The following is a 15,806-nucleotide window of genomic DNA, read 5'->3' as shown; positions in this document are numbered from 1 at the left end:
AACCTATTAAGAATAAATGTAAAATCAAGACTTTTTCTGGACAAAAATTAAACCAAGAGTTACCCTCAACAGATCCTCACTAAAAGATCTTCTAAAGAAATAATTTAGACTAATTCCAAAGGAAAAGTTTGACATATGAGAAAGAATATAGAACAAAGAAATTGTTTAGATGGGTATCTAACATTGATTCTATAAAACGATAATAATGTCGGTTTCAGGGGCCAACCCTCCTCAACACACACACACACGATAAATATGAAAATAGTGGACTAAAATAGCATGGAATTTAAGAAGGCTATGATGTGAGAAGTAAATTCTTTAGGGTTTTTGCTATCATCGTTCATTGCATACCCTAAATAGTACAGGTATGGAAATGATTTTGTATTTTATTATAAACATGATAGAAGGTCATTGAGAATTTTGACTTAGAGTTAAAAACTTTTTTTCTTAAGAGATACAGCCTCACTCTGTCACCCAGGCTGGAATGCAGTGGTACAATAGTAGCTCACTGCAGCCTGAAACTCCTGAGCTCAAACGATCCTCCCGTCTTGGCCTCAGGGCTGGAATTGCAGGTATGAGCTACCTGGTCTGGCCTTAGAGTAAAATTATCACAGACTACCCGTATTATCAAAGAATAATGAATACATGGCAGGGATTAGGGCAAAAGAGGAGACAGCAAGCCAGTCAGAAGGTTATTCCAGCAAAGTAAGGGTGATTTAGGCTGGGGTGGCCGTGAAAAGAAGTGATATAATTTGGGTTATCATCCTCAGAATGCATTCATTTATTTCTCATATGTGTGTGTGTGTGTGTGTGTGTGTGTGTGTGTATATATATATATATATTTTTTTTTTTTTTCGAGACAAAGTCTTACTCTGTCACTCAGGCTGGAATGCAATGGCGCGATCTCGGCTGACTGCAACCTCCACTTCCTGGGTTCAAGCGATTCTCCTGTCTCAGCCTCCCGAGTAGCCAGGATTACAGGCATGTGCCACCACACCCGGCTAAGTTTTTGAATTTTTATTAGAGACGGGATTTTACCATGTTGGCCAGGTGGGTCTCAAACTCCTGGATGTATATACTTTTGGGGTACATGTGATCATTTAATACATTCCTATAATTTGTAAGATCAAATCAGTGTAATTGAGATATCTGTCTCCTTAAACATTTTTCTTTAAGCTAGAAACATTTGAATTATTCTTTCCTAGCTATTTTGAAATATACAATTGATTGTTGTAAACTAGTCACCCTATGGTTCTATCAAACATGGGGTCTTATTTCTTCTATCAAACTGTATATTTGTATCCATTAATCAACCTCTCCTAAATCCCCCAACCCCCGAAGATGTGTTTGTTGATTCGATGAACAAATCAAGAGAAAGACAAGATGGTTACAAGATTTGGGGCCTGAATGACCAGAGAAAAGAAGGTTTTACTTCCTGAGAGGTTGATCCCTGAGCAAAGAGCTATTTGCAAGGAAAATCAAGAACTCTGTTTGCATATGTTACATTTTAGATTTACCAGACAGGCCCTTGAAGGTGTGATGTAGAGGTACAAGAGGGTACAAGAAGGGCACAAGAGTCTGGAGTTCAAGGTAAGAGGGCAAGACTGGAGATAGTAAATTGAATTAAAATCAGAGTGGGAGATTTTAGCACACTTCCATCTTAAACTGATTAGTCAAGTAGACAAAAAGTTATGCTTGATAGAGGAGATTCTAATGAGACAATGACATGCATACAGACACATATACATGCACACAAACCATAGCCATATAATATACTGCGCCCACTGGGACATATTTGAGGTAAAAGGAGACATAATTATTACAATGAGGCAGCAGGTATAAACTGGAACAAAGAGTTGCAATGCACACATCCCACGTCTTATGCCACATTCCTACAACAATGTTAAAAATTAATAATAAAAATAAATATAACCTTCCCCTCCAAAAAAACTAACAGCACAAGTTTGAAAACTAAAAGTCAAAGTGACAAATAACTGATCATTGTAAGATAAACTCACAATAGCAATTCTGAAATTTTGGAATTAAGTGCCAGGGAATATATAGCACATTAAAACCTATGAAAATGTTCTAAGGTTTTATTTATGATAACATTTTTTGCCTGAAGAATTAGTCATTTAATTCAAAGGGCTAGGAGGCTGGGCACAGTGGCTCACGCCTATAATCTAAGCACTTTGGGAGGCCGGGGCAGGAGTATAGCTTGAGGCCAGGAGTTCAAGACCAGACTGGGAAATATAGGGGGACTCCATCTTTACAAAAAAAAAAAATTAAAAATCAGCTGGGCATGGTGGTGCACACCTGTGGTCCTAGCTACTTGGGAGGCTGGAGCTGAAGGATCAATTGAGCCCAGGAATTCCAGGCTGCAGTGAGCTATAATTGCACCACTGCACTCCAGCCTGGAACAACACCCTGCCTCTAAAAAAGGGGGAGGAGGGGTTAGAAAAAGATTAATGGAGTAAATCTTTTTTAAAAAGTTGAAAGTGAAAACCTTGCAGAAATTAAACTAGAAAGTAAATACACACACAAACAAAAACAAGAAAAGCAATAACTAGATTCTTTGCAGCTGTTCAAAAAAATAGCAAATACTGGAAACAATTTCAGTACCTATCAGTAAGAGAATAGATAAATAAAATATGGCATGTTACTACAATGAAACAGAATGATACCATTAATTCATTTAATTCAATTTATTCATTAAACTGAAGCTTCATGTATCCTTATGAATAAATCTCAAAAGCAATGTTGAGTAACGAAATCAAGTTGCAAAATGATAGGTGCAGTATAACACCATTTATGTAAAGCTTCAAGCACACCAAACAACAATGTTTACTTTTTCTTTTTTTTTTTTCCTCGACGGATTTTCACTCTTCCCTAGGCTGGAATGCAGTGGCACAATCTTGGCTCACTGCAACCTCCCCTTCCAGGGTTCAAGTGATTCTCCTGCCTCAGCCACCCGAGGAGCTGGGATTACAGGCACCCATCATCATGCCTGGCTAGCTTTTGTATTTTTAGTAGAGATGGGGTTTCACCATGTTAGTCAGGCTGGTCTCGAACTCCTGACCTCAGGTGATCCACCCACCTTGGCCTCCCAAAGTGCTGGGATTACAGGCGTGAGCCACCACACCTGGCCAATAACGTTTACTTTTATGACTGCACAGAAACTTCCTAAGATTCAAACGTCTAAATGAGAAAGATGTCAACTTGAGAAGAATAGCCAGACCCACAGAATGGGAAGAGAATGTTCCTGTCACGGAAAGACACAAAGGAGACTTTAACTATATTTGTCCTATTTTTAATAATATCTGAAGTAAACAAGGCAAGTGTTAAGATGTGTTAAATCTGGATCTTAAGCACATAAGTGTTTTGCTATTTTCTATATGTCTGAATTATTTCATAATTTTTAAAAAAATTTTAAAAGAAAAATTGTGTTTCAATCAGGAGCATACATGAAATAATGTTTATTCTGTGAAATTATTTATCGTATACTGTCTCCTCCTCCTTCTTCTTCTTCCTCTTGTTCTTCTTCCTCTTTCTTCCTCTGAGTCAAGGTCTCACTCCATCGCCCAGGCTAGAGTGCAGTGGCACGATCACTGCTCTCTACAACCTCAACCTCTGAGGCTCAAGTGATCCTCCCACCTCAGCCTCCCAAGTAGCTGGGACTGCAGGCGCACTCCACCGCAGCTGGCTAATTTTTGTACTTTTTGTAGAGATGGGGTCTTGCCGTGTTACTCAGGCTGGTCTTGAACCCTTGGGCTCAAGTGATCCTCCTGCCTCAGCCTCTCAAGTAGCTGGGACTACAGGTGCATGCCACCACACTGGCTAATTTTTTGATTTTTGTAAAGATGGGGTCTCCCTATGTTGTTCAGGCTGGTCTTGAACTCCTGGGCTCAAGCGATCCTCCCTCCTCGGCCTCCCAGAGTGCTGGGATTACAAGCATGAGCCACCACACCCAGCCCTTCTATCTTGTTAAGTGTTACAGAATGGAAGGTCAGCTGGCCTCCCTCCACAATGGAATGACCTTGCTAGGACTTGACACCACCTCCCACTGCTCCTCTATCTGTTCTTTTGCTTCTCTGCCCTTTCTTCACAGCACAACGTTTTGGAGAGTATGTTGGCCAGATCAACAAAAACAACATTAAAAAGTACTCTGTTTCTGATGTTGAGTAAACATGACATTCTTGGCTGATAAGTTTTTAATTCTATCAACAGCTCAGGTTGAATATATTAAATTTGGGCTCTATCATCAGATTTTACAGCTTGAGAAGGAGGCATCTGATAATATACACAGAAAAGCAGGCCATCTGTCAAACATGAAAGCTACACGGGATGCATTGTGCAGCAGCGGGGCTGATCCACTCTACAGCTAAGCAGCAAAGCTCTGCCATGTGGTTCCCATCAAAGACCTCAAATGGGCATTTCACATCATAATCTAAAGAGACGACCCTCGATTAAATACAGGCCCAACACATATACATGTCAGGATTTGGGAGAGGTATTTCTATTGCATAACATATGTAGTCATTTCTGGTACATAAATTGGATTTTTACAGGCCTGTACAGACTCCACAAAGAACCTTACCTTTTTTTCATACTCTTTCTGATAATGCTTGTATAGATGTTGACATTTATCCCTTGAGTTGTGGCAATTGGGTGGTGTGGCTTCTACATTCCTGTAAGGTGACTTTGAGATACTAGCACGGAGGAGGAGGAATGACCCAAGACCAACTGGAAAAGAGAACGTAGAGAACGTACAGGCTCAGTAAGGATACTTATCATCGTGAGAGTATGGAGATAGGGGAAAGTAGGAAGACCAACAGGGAAAAGGTAGAGAAACAATTAGAGACTCTACCCCAAACCTACGATGCCTCATCCTCAGTGCTCCTGAGACCACCCACTGCTGTGCTCCACCAGCCCCAAAAGAGACACACACCTCAGAATAATGGTCTCTCCCAAATGGCCACATCCGTATCCCCAGAATCAGTGAATCTCACGTGGCAAAAGGGATTTTGCAAAATAGATTTAGTTAAGGATATGGTTTGGCTGTGTCCCCACCCAAATCTCATCTTGAATTGTAGCTCCCATGATTCCCACGTGTTGTGGGAGGGACCCCGTGGGAGATAATTGAATCATGGGGCCGTTCCCCCCTACTGTTCTCGTGGTACTGAACAAGTCTCACGAGATCTGATGATTTTACAAGGGGTTTCCCTTTGCACTTGGCTTTCTCTCATTCTCTAGTCTGCTGCCATGTAAGACATACCTTTAACCTTCTGCCATGATTGTGAGGCCTCCCCAGCCACGTGGAACTGTGAGTCCATTAAACCTCTTTTTCTTTATAAATTACCCAGTCTCAGGTATGTCTTTATCAGCAGCGTGAGAACACACTATCACAGTTAAGGACCTCGAGATGGAGTTATTACCCTCGACCCTGGATTATCTGGATAGGGCCAATGTATTCACAAGGGTCTTTGCAAGAGAGGGGCAGGAGGATCTTACTCAGAGAAGGGGATGTGATGACAGAAGCAGAGGTCAGAGGAAGAGAGAGATCTGAAGACTATGCTGCTGGCTTTGAAGGTGGAGGAAGAGGCCCTAGCCAAGGAATGTGGGAGGCTTCCAGAAGCCCAAAACAGCAAAGAAGTAGACCTTCCCCTAGAGCTTCCAGAAAGAATGCAGCTCTGTCAACACCTCGATTTTAGAACTTCTAACTTCCTGAACTATAAGATAATACATCTGTATTGTTTCAAGCCACTAAGTCTGTGGTAACTTGTATGGTAACAATAGGAAACTAACACATGTCTCCATTGCTGGTGAAAAGTTACTGACTTATGACTCCATTCCGTCAAATCTTGATAGCCCTTGCAGTTCTCAAAGTTCATGTTTCTGTGATTACTAACTAGGGGACCATGTGGAAACCTTGTTCTTTTTTTTTTTTTTTTTAGTATATTGACAGTACATTCCTCTAAACAAATTATGAGTCCTGATTTGAAAGATTCAGAGACAAAAACGCCGGGGTCACAGAAATGTGGTAACTTCACACATGAATTGCAGCTGATTCAAAAAAGAAAAAAAATAGCAGACCTGCACCCACAAGACAAGGTACTACTTCCCTCGCGGGAAGCTCAGCTTCACGCACATCCTCTGCGTCCCTTCCTGTATAACCTTGGAATCCACATTCACTTTCAGGAATCCAAGCACTTTCAACCTACTGAGGGAATATCTTTCACTTAAAAGTACTGAAATGGTGAAATCTCCCATCATCAACATAAACACACATCTAAGAATCACCAGATAGCCGAGAAAATAACAATGTGAAAAAGAACTAACACATGAGGAAACAGAACTTACAAAGCAAACAAGAGAAGACTACAAAATAATCATTTGTATCCTCAGAGAGAGGAGAAGCTATCACAACAAGAAAAGTTTCTTTTAAAAAAAGTGATCAGAGTGGTTGGAAAATAGAAATGATTGTCATCCACCAACTCCACAAATAAATCTCAATCTGTGGGCTAAGATAGAGAAAGGAAATACGTGAAGATTAAATTGGCGACCTGGAAATGCAAGCTGAGGGATTCTCCAGGATACAGTGCAAAAAAGAAGCAATGAAGTGATGGGGAAAAGGTTAAGAGACAAAGAAAACAGATACACGAGTCCACTGAAAGCCTAGCAGAAGTTGTGAGGAGAAACTCATAGCAGATACACCTGACTGAAATTTTTGATGAGAATAAAGAAGTTTTCACTGCATGTTCTCACTTATGAGTGGGAGCTGAACAATGAGAACACATGGACACAGAGAGGGGAACAACACACACCGGGGCCTGCAGGGGGTTGCAGGGCCAGAGAGAGCACCAGGAAAAATAGTTAATGAATGCTGGGCTTAATACCTAGATGATGGGTTCATAGGTGCAGCAAACCACCATAGCACACATTTACCTATGTAACAAACTTGCACGTCCTGCACATGTATCCCAGAACTTAAAATAAAATAAAAAGAATAAAGGAGTTTTCTTATTACTGATTTCTATTTTGATTCTCTTCAAGTCTGAAAAAATACTCTGTAAGATTTTATTACTAGAAATGTATCGAGACCTGTTTCGTGGCTCAGCTTATGATACATTTTGGTGAACATTCCATATGCTTTTAAGAAGAATGTGGGCAACATGGTGAGACCTCATCTCTACAAAAAATAAAAATTGCCTAGCATGGTGGTACACACCTATAGTCCTAGCTACTTGGGAGGCTGAGGCAGGAGGATTACTTGAGCCCAGGAGTTTGAGGCTGCAATGAGTGATTATCATGCCACTGCAATCTAGCCTAGGTAACAGAGCAAGACCCTTTTTGTTTTTAAAAAAACAAAAACAAAAAGAAGAATGCATATTTTGCAGCTGTTAAGATAATGTTCTATAAAAGAGGTTTATAGTGAGAATTAAGTGGATTAATGTATGTGAAACGACATAATAACATTGAAATATCTCAGACACAAGCTGTTATTTTGCTATTGAAAAACAGTTTTCTTTTTTTAAGGAAGATAAATAATAGATACCTGATATTCCATATTTACCTGCATATTTACCACTCGGGTATTCTTCATTCTTTCTGTAATTCCAAGTTTCCATCTGTCATTACCCTACCCTGAAGAAGTTTCAACTTTAGATTTATAGTGTTGATGCGCTGGCAAAAAAAAAATTCTCTCGGCTTTCATTTATCACGAAATATCTCCATTTTAACTTCTGTCTTGAATGATATTCTAGATGGATATGACATTTTGGGTTAACAAATTTTTTTTCCTCTCAACACATTTAATATGTTGTTCCATTATCTCTGGGCTCCACTGTTCTGATGAGATATAAGACATCATCTGTATCCTTGTTCCTTTGGCTGTTTTCCAAATTTTCTGTCTAGCTTTTGATTTTATCTTCAGTTCATTTATCTTTAGGTCATGCTAGTTTATTTTGCCATCTCTAGTCTACTGGTTAAACCCACCCAGAAAACATTTCATTTCAGATGTCGTACTTTTCATTTCTGGAATTTCCATTTGATTTCTTTTATCCATTTCTCCCATAAAATTATAAGTCTGTTTAGTCATTGTGGTCATTTCCCTTTAAGTCTTTGAAGATAACCATAATAGCTCCTTCCAAGGTTTTGTCTGCTAATTCAAATATCGCAGGGTTTGTTTCTCTTGACTATGGATTCCATGTTTTTGCTTGTTCACCTTTCTAGTGAATTTCAATTGCATAAAAGATTAACCTATGCCATGGTTTGAATGTGTCCCCTAAAGCTCATGTATTGGAAACTTGATCCCCAATGTGGAGGTGGTGGGAGATGGGAAGCTCTGCCCTCATAAACGGATTAATGCCATTATTGTGAGAGTGGGTTTATTATCACAGGAGTGGGTTTCTTTTTTTTTTTTTTTTTTTTTTGATGGAGTCTCACTCTGTTGCCCAGGCTGGAGTGCAGGGGCATGATCTTGGCTCACTGCAACCTCTGCCTCCTGGGTTCAAGCTATCCTCCTGCCTCAGCCTCCTGAGTAGCTGGAATTACAGGTGCATGCCACCACGCCTGGCTAATGTTTGTATTTTTAGTAGAGACAGGGTTTCACCATGTTGGCCGGTCTGGTCTTGAACTCCTGACGTCAGGTGATCCGCCCGCCTCGGCCTCCCAAAGTGCTGGGATTACAGGCGTGAGCCATCACGTCCAGCCTAGGAGTTGGTTTCTTATAAAAGAATGAGTTTTGTTCCCTCTTGCTGTCTCTGTCGCCTATATGATGTATTCCACCATGTTATGATGCATAAGAAGGCCATCACCAGATGCTAGTACTTTATAGTGGACTTCTTGGCCTCCAGAACTATAAGCCAATAAATATCTGTTTATTATAGTTTTCCCAGTCTGTGGTATTCTGTTTTAGCAGCACAAAATGGACTAAGCCTATTATGAGCTACTCCTCTATCACCAAGAATTATTATTTTTGTCTTTTAGAAAAATACTCTACTATCAATGTAATAGACTGAATGATGGAAGGTCAGATTCAGAGAGATCCATTAGAAAATGTTAATGTTACAGATTACAGTGGTAATAGAGAAGTTCAGGTTTTAACAAAGACCTGAACTAAGGATAAGGAACTCTATTTATGTATGCCAAGATGTGGAAAATAATCTAAATGTTCATTGACAGATGAATGGATAAAGAAAACATATACAAGCAATGAAGTATTATTCAGCCTTAGAAAAGAAGAAAATCCTACAGTATGAGACAACATGGACGAACGTGGAGGACATTACACTATGTGAAATAAGGCAGTCACAGGACAACAAATACTTATAAGTAACAAATACTTCACTTATATGAAGTATCTAAAAATAGCTAAAGCCAAACCCATACACAGAGTAAGAAGAGTGGTTGCCAGAGGCTGGCAGGGGCAGGGGGAAATGGGGAGTTGATATTCAATGGGTATAAAGATTTAGTTATACAAGATGAGTAAGTTCTAGAGCTCTGCCATACAATTAAATGTTTATAGTTAATACTGTATTGTCACTTAAACATTTGTTGAAAGAATAGGTCTCATGTTAAACGCTATTACTACAATTTTTTAAAAGAGAAATGCTGGAAATCAAAAACACTATAAGAGAAATGAAGAGCCTTTGATGACCTCATTAGTAGACTAAATATGACTGAAGATAGAACCACTAAGGTTGAGGAAATGTCAATAGAAATATTCAAATTGGAAAAACAGAAAACGACTGGAAAAAAAGAATGTCCAAGAACTATGGGAAAACTACAAAATGTATCATGTACATGTACGGGAATACCAGAAGGAGAAGTGAGAAAGGAACAGAAGAGATTAACTGAAGCCATAATCATTGAGAATTTTGCCCAATTACATGTCAGACATCAAACCACAAATCCAGGAAGCGCGGAGAGCACCAAGCAGAATAAATCTCTCCCTCTCTCTCTCTCTCTCTCACACACACACACACACACACACACAGACACACACACACCCTACATGTAGGCATATCATATTCAAACTGAAGAAAAATCAAAGGTAAAGAAAAAGTGTTTCAAGAATGCAAAAGAAAAAAAAAAACACTTTACTTCTAGAGGAGCAAAGATAAGAATTACATGTGATGTCTCCTCACATGTAATTCTTAGGCAAGCAAGAATAGAGTGAAGTGTTTAAAGTGTTGAGATAAAAGGCCACCGACCTAGAATACTGTACCCTAAGAAATTATTCAAAAATGAAGGAGAAATGAACTTTCTCAAACAAACAAAAATCGAATTTGTTGCCAGTAGACCTGCCTTCAAGAAATGTTGAAGCATGTTCTTCAATGAGGAGGAAACTGATACAGGTCATACACTCAGATCTACATAAAGAAAAGATTAGCACTGGAAAATGAATACGATACAGTTTAACAAAAACTTTTACTTTTATTACTCATTTTTCTAACCAGTAAATATTCAAAATAATAATAGAGGCTGGGTGCAGTGGCTCACACCTGTAATTCCAGTACTTTGGAAGGCTGAGGTGGGAGGATCTCTTGAACCCAAGAGTTTGGGACCAGTCTGGGCAACATGAGACCTTGTCTCTACAACAACAACAAAAAATTAGCCTGGCATAGTGGAATGCACCTGTAGTGCTACTCGGGAGGTTGAGGCAGGAGGACTGTTTGAGCCCAGAGGTCAAGGCTGCAGTGAGCCATTATCACAATATTGCACTCCAGCCTGGGCAACAGAGCAAGACCCTGCCTCAAAATAATAATAATAATTGAAGGATATGGTGGTATATGTCTGTGGCCTCAGCTACTTAGGAGGCTAAGAGTGTCACTTAAGCCCAGGAGGCTGAGGCTGTAGAGAGCCATGATCACACCACTGTACTTCAGCCTAGGCAATAGAGTGAGACCCTGTATCAAAATAAGAATAATAGTAATAGAAACAATGTCTTTTATTATCTATGCTTATATATACATATGTGTATGTTTAAGTTTATGTATAAGTGATAACTTTTAAAAAATGGGCCAATTTCTTTGAAATTTCACAATCTAACAAAACTCACAAAAGAAGAAATACTTTGACTAGGCCTATATCTATTAAAGAAAGTGAATCAGTAATTAATAACCCTCCAAAACAGAAAGCACCAGACCCAGATGGGTTCACTGGTGAATTCTACCAAATATTGAGGAAGAAATTATGGCAATTTTCTACAATCTCTTCCAAAAGACAGAAGCAGAGGGAATATTTCCTAACTCATTCTATGAGGCCAACATTACCTTAATATAAAAACTAGACAAAGACATTATTAAGAAAGAAGACTACAGATCAATATTTCTCATGAACAAAAATTCCCAATAAAATATTAACAAAAAGAATGCAACAATGTATAAAAAGATTACACACCATGACCAAGTGAGATTTATCTATGGTGTGCAAGGTAGTTTCAACATTCAAAAATTAATTAGTGTAATTCCATCATATCAATAGGCTGAAGAAAAATTACATGATCACACAAATAGATGCAGAAAAAGCATTTAATAAAATGCTACATGCATTCATGATAAACCATTCAGAAAACTAGTAATAGAAGGAAACTTCTCAACTTGATAAGAAGAAATCTCCAAAAACCTACGGCCAATATCATAGTTAATGGCAAGAAACTGGAAGTTTTCCCACTAAAATCAAGAAAAAGGTAAGGCTCTCCTCTCGCTACTCCTTTTCAACATCATACTGGTAGTCCTAGTTAATACAATGAGACCAGAAAAGGAAATAAAATGTATACGGATTGAGAAAGAAGAAATAAAATTGTGTTTGTTTTCAGATGACATGATTGTATATGTAGAAAATCTGAATGGACAAAAAAATAAACCTCCTAGAACTAATAAGAAATTATCGTAAGATTGCAGGATACAGGATAATATACAAATGTCAATCATGTCTTAGTGGTATAGTGGTGAACAGAGCTGCCTTCCAAATATCAACCATTTTCCTATATAACAGCAATGAACACGTGGAATTCGAAATGAAAAACACATTATTACTCACATTAGCACCACCAAAAATGAAATACTTAGCTGTAAATCTAACAAAATCTGTATAATATCTATATGAGAGAAACTACAAAATTCTGATGAAAGAAATCAAAGAACTAAATAAATGGAGAGATAGTCCATGTTCATGGATACAGAAAATTAATGGTTTCAAAATGTCAGTTTTTCTAACTTGATCTATAGATCTAATACAATTCCAAAATCGTAAAGGCAAAAGACCCAGAAGAGCCTTCTCAGTATTGAAGAACAAAGTCAGAGGATGGCCACTATCTGACTTGGAGACTTTGATCTTTGACAAAAGAATAAAGGCAATACCATGAAGCCAAGAAAGTCTTTTCAAGAAATGTTGCTGGAACAATTGGAAATCCACATGCAAAAGAAAGTCAATCTAGATAGACATAACACCCTTAACTAAATTAACTGAAAATGGATTATAAACCTAAAATGGAAAATGGAAAACTATAAAACTTCTAGAAGATAATACAGGAGAAAATCTAGATGACCTTGGCTATGGCAACGACTTTATAGATTCAACACCTAAGGCATGATCCATGAAAGAAATAATTGATAAGTTGGACTTCATCAAAACTAAATTTTCTTCTCTGCAAAAGACAAGTCAATAGAATAAAAAGAAAAGCTACAGATTGGGAAATAATATTTGCAAAAGACAATATCAGATTAAAGTACTGTTATTCAAAATACACAAAGAACTCTTAAAACTCAACAGTAAGAAGGCAAATAACTCAACTAAAAAAGACGTTAACAGATGACTCACCAAAGAAGACACAAGAATGGTAAATAAGCATATAAAAAGATGCTCAACAACATGTGTCATTAGAGAATTGCAAATTAAAACAACAAGTGAACACTACACACCTATTTGAATTGCCGAAACCCAAAATACTGACAACATCATATGCTGGTGAGGATGTGAAGCAACTGGAACTACCATTCATTGCTAGTGGGCATGCAAAAGCCACTTTGTAAAAGCTTGGCAGTCGCAGGTATTCTCCCAAATGAACTGAGAACTTACATCCATGCAAAAACCTGTATGCACAAGTTCATGGCAGCTTTATTTATGATTGTCAAAACTTGGAAGCAAACAAGATGTCCTTCAGTAGGTGAGCAGAAATATAAACAGGTATAGACAAAGAATAAAATGTTATTCAGTGCTAAAATAGAAATGAATGATTTAAGTCACTAACAGACATGGGGAAAACTTAGTGCATATTACTAACTGAAATAAGCCAATCTGAAAATCCTACGTATTGTAATGATTTCAATTATACAACATTCAGGAAAAGGCAAAACTATGGATACGATAAAAATAGCAGTGATTGGCCAGGCGTGGTGGCTCATGCCTGTAATCCCAGCACTTTGGGAGGCCAAGGTGGGTGGATCATGAGGTCAGGAGATCGAGGGCATCCTGGCCAACGTGGTGAAACCCCGTCTCTACTAAAAAAAATACAAAAGTTAGCCAGGCATGGTGAGGTATGCCTGTAGTCCCAGCTACTCAGGAGACTGAGGTAGGAGAAAGGCTTGAACCTGAGAGGCGGAGGTTGTTGCGAGTCAAGATCTCGCCACTGCACTTCAGCCTGGTGACAGAGCAAGACTCCGTCTCAAACATATATATATGTGTGTGTGTGTGTGTGTGTGTGTGTATGTGATTGCCAGGTCTTAAAGGAGAGGGTGGGATGAATAGATACAGATACTTTTTTTTTTTTTTTTGAGATGGAGTTTCACTCTTGTTGCCTGGCCTGGAATGCAATGGTACGATCTCAGCTCACTGCAACCTCTGCCTCCGGGGTTCAAGCAATTCTCCTGCCTCAGCCTCCCGAGTAGCTGGGATTACAGAGCCCCACCACCATGCCCGGCTAATTGTGTATCTTTGGTAGAGACAGGGTTTCACTTTGTTGGTCAGGCTGGTTTCAAACTCCCGACCTCAGGTGATCTGCCCGCCTCCGCCTCCCAAAGTTCTGGGATTACAGGCGTGAGCCACCACGCCCAGCCCACAGAGAATTTTAGGGCAGTAAAACTACTCTGTATGATACCACAATGGTAGACACATGTCATTGAACACTTGTCAAAACTCACAGAATGTACAACACTGAGAGTGAACTCAAATGTAAACCATGAACTTTGGTGATAATCATGCATCTCTATAGGTTCATTGATGGTAACAAAGGCACTTCTTGGGTGTAAATTGTTGGTAACAGAGAGGCTGTGCATGTGTGATGGCAGAGGATATGTGGGAATTCTGGAATTCTGTTCTTCCTGATCAATTTTGCTGTAAACCAAAAACTACTCTAAAAGTCTATTTGTGAAAAAGTACAGAATGGAATTAATTACTCAAGAAGAAAAATTAAGAAAATAGAAACAACAACAATAAAAATGTAGACTATCACTAGAACCAAGATTTTTGAAGTGGTAAGTGTGATCAACAATGTTAGCAGAGGCCGGGTGCAGTGGCTCATGCCTGTAATCCCAGCACTTTGGGAGGCGAGGCAGGGGGATCACCAGGTCAAGAGATTGAGACCATCTTGGCCGACATGGTGAAACCCTGTCTCTACTAAAAATACAAAAATTAGCTGGGAGTGGTGGCAGGTGCCTGTAGTCCCAGCTACTCGGGAGGCTGAGGCAGGAGAATCGCTTGAACCCGGGAGGTGGAGGTGGCAGTGAGCAGAGATCGCGCCATTGCACTGCAGCTTGGCTAAAGAGCAAGACTCCGTCTAAAAAAAAAAAAAAAAAAAAAGAATGTTAGCAGAAAAAGGGCTTCTGAACATTCTAAAAATGACTTTAACATTACAGACATATACTTAGATCAAGCATGTCTATCATTACTCATCCAGAAATAGCGTAATTTAAGCAAAGAAAGGCAGTGAAAGAGGGACAGTGCCAGGTTCTGATGAAGAATACAATGAAAGGATTGTCTTATAATTTGAAACATTTGGAGAAGGAAGCCTATTAGAATTAAATGTATTCAATATATTAGAGTCAAAATCATCGAACAATTTAGTTTTAAAAGTTTGGTGGAAAATGAAGCGCAATTTTAAATTCTTTATTTTAACTGAGTGTTTCCAGAAAACAGTTTTCTCTCTCACAAAAAGAAACACAGTATAAATTCTAAAATTGTTTTAAAGGAAAAATATAAATATATATAAATAAGTAATTTTAAAGTCCTAAATTGGCTCAGTTTTATGAAATACTGGTAGCATCCTCATTTTATCTGTAATGTCTCTATTCAACCCCCTAAAACTTCTCTTTAAAAAGATAAATGTATGCAATAGAAAGGAAGCAATTCTCTCCTCCAAAATGCAAGATCGGTTATGATTCCATTTCCTCCACTTTCAACTAAGTCAATATCGGTGAATGCTGAACTATAATTTGGCCCCCAGACTACTGTGAAATCTGTCTGTTGACCAGTATAAGCATTCCATCTTACAACGGGAAGGCCCAGATATAATAAAAAGGTGATTTGTTGCTGAATTTTCTCAAAAAGAGATGAAAAGAAACAAAGTCACACAAGAAACCTGACCAAAGAAAGTACAGCCTGTGAAAATTCTCAGCTGGACAGTGCCTAAGGCGTCTTTGAACTTGACCTTCACCACAGGGTCTATCATGTTACTGAGGAGCTGCTGCCACCTCATGGAGAACTGAGAGATCTCATTTTCCAAACGCATGGGTTTCTAGTAGCCAAATGATCTTTGACAAAAGAATAAAGGCAATGCAATGAAGCAAAGAAAGTCTTTTCAAGAA

The sequence above is a fragment of the Mandrillus leucophaeus genome, unplaced genomic scaffold (assembly GCF_000951045.1).
Source record: "Mandrillus leucophaeus isolate KB7577 unplaced genomic scaffold, Mleu.le_1.0 Scaffold1291, whole genome shotgun sequence".
NCBI classification, from domain to species: domain Eukaryota; kingdom Metazoa; phylum Chordata; class Mammalia; order Primates; family Cercopithecidae; genus Mandrillus; species Mandrillus leucophaeus.
The sequence above is the reverse complement of the archived record's forward strand: the minus strand, read 5'-3'. Positions refer to the sequence as shown.